Source organism: Argopecten irradians, chromosome 1 (genome assembly GCF_041381155.1).
Source record: "Argopecten irradians isolate NY chromosome 1, Ai_NY, whole genome shotgun sequence".
In the NCBI taxonomy this organism is placed as follows: Eukaryota; Metazoa; Mollusca; class Bivalvia; order Pectinida; family Pectinidae; genus Argopecten; species Argopecten irradians.
In genome coordinates, this window is record NC_091134.1 from 36386965 (window position 1) to 36389513 (window position 2549).

Sequence of the window (2549 nt, forward strand, 5' to 3'; positions counted from 1 at the left end):
CAGGCATATATAAATGATAAACACATTCTATGTATATTTGTATTTTTTATGAATCTATTTGAATATAATGTAATTTATATGTAGATAATATATGTTCTATAATATAATCTTTACATTCTTTGTTATTGACAAACATTTATTATGTATATAGTTTAGATTTAATCTATCTACTTCATGTCAATCAATCTACAAAATATACTCAGATCTTTTTATAGAAATTGTAATATTATTTTTGTAAAATATTTCCTCTGTCATTATATATGGTTTTGAATGATGGCAATATAGCCATTGCAGACTATCCTATCGGCAATTGTTTTAGTTTAGAAATTAGCAAAAGTCCACTGTTACTGTTCTTAATGTTGTTCCACAAAAACTGCAACAAAACAAAGATTTCTGTGCAAGTTGTTTTGTGTTGTCATAATGGGTTGTAAGTTTCTGTACTGACAGAGGACAAGGTTATAAGGTTATACCATAAATATGTAAAACCTAAAAGTATTTGATTGCACTTGTATTATATATTCATTAATTTGTTGAGTAAGACTTTTAATTAAATGATAATGTTTTAATTTGATTACTATTTCAGAAATTTTCAGAATTACAATAATCACAGTATCAAATTGGTTTCTCTACCAACATGTGGTACCCAAGTAATAGCTATTTCAAAGAAGATATATTGATTGTATGGACCTGGTATGGTCAAGCATATTCTTTGGAAGGGATTTCACTTCTCTCTTACTAAACCTATCAGTAACTCTGATTTTTAGGAGTGCTGAATTGCAATAGCTTGTTGGATAATAGTGAGGGCCTTAGACTGGACCACTCCTAAATTCTTTCTCGACCAGTTTGGTTATTAATTTGCCTTACAGTAGAATATAAACCCCATATATATATGAACATTCCTTGTAGATTTTTAGTTTATTCCTGATTTTCATTTACTGTTATCTTTTTTATTTTTCTATTCAGACGTTTTGTTTGTATTTTGTCATTTACATTATGTAATGCTGGACCATATTCTAGGGTACAAATTAGGTAATGTTTTTTTCTGTTGAAAACCTTTAACATTTCTAATCACCTTTATTATTTAACAGTTTTCTTGTAGGTAAATATGTTTTGACTCTTTTCAAATTTGTGGTTATTTTGTAATCCCTTGTACATGTAGATTTAATAATTTTGTTTTCAAGGTTGTACCACCTCAGTTCTATTTTATTGATGTTAGAATATTAGCAAAGGAAATGATTGATACAGATTCTGCAAAGAATTGAATTGACATAATAATGAAACAAAGCATAAGTTTGATGTTACTTAGCTTAGATTTAGTGGATTTTATTTTAAAAATTTTAGAGAATGATAATTTTAATGGTGAGGATTGGTGATTTTCTTGCAGACTTTAATTTGTAGATGAGCCTAATAAAATAGAATAAAATTAGTAAAACAAAGATAAATGTGATGGAGCTCTGTTATAGATAGATAATTTGTATGTCTTGCTCAAGTTTTATGAAATCCATTTATAGTAAATTTAAGTGCTAACTGCTGGTTATGGATTAAGAGTTATTTTATGGATCAGAGAAAATGTTCATAACAATTCTGTGATAGTTAAGCAACGGTATATGTATAAAACAAAATGCAAAATGTGATTTTCTTGCAACAACTGTTTTTGCAATTATGCAGTTAGGGAGATAAAAAAAGATAGATAAAATGCACAAAGGGGGATAATACAGTAAGGGAGATAACACAGTATAGGGATTACATTAGTGGATTTTTTAAAACCTGTTTACAGTACATTGTGGTTGTTAAGATCTGAGGTGTAGATTTGTAATGATGTTGTACATTATTTACTGTTTCATATTTGATAATAAATAGATACAGTGTACTAAATGTATTTTACCTGAATTGTTCTTTGTTGTTCTTCATTGGTTAAAATTTAGGTCTGCTTAATCATTCTAAAATGAAGCTTCAGATATGCATTTGAGACGCATTTAAAGTTCAGTAACTGTGGATTCAAAAAGTAGGGCCTGCATTCCCAACTGGTGTTGACATTTTGAATTTCATAAATTTGATCTGCACCAAATTCTGCCATCTGATAATTATGTAAAGTTTTGCTGCTTTGCCATCTGGCGCAATGATAGTCGTACAACTACCGTGCAGTTAGGACGACGACCCGCGTTATGAAAATTTACATTTTAATTATCTTACTTAAAATTTTCGGTAGATGATGATGAGTGTAGTATTAACAGTAAGTTAGTAACTTTTGCTGCTCCACAAAATTATCGATCTGGTTTCAGTTCTCATTTAAAAAAATAAAAGCCGTTTCGGAAAGGTAGAATTTAGTGGGCCTTCTTTTGAAAGATTAAATAAATAATTCTGTAACTAGTTTTTCTGTGCTTGATTTTTGATAAGAAAGTTTTGTAAATGTGATAGAACTCAAGGATTAATTCATATAAACGAGCATTTTTTTGTCAAAGTTCATAAGGGTCCTAGTGTACAGTAATCTGTTCATTACAAAGAACGACAACTGATTCGAATAGATTCATATTTTGGGCAGAGTAATC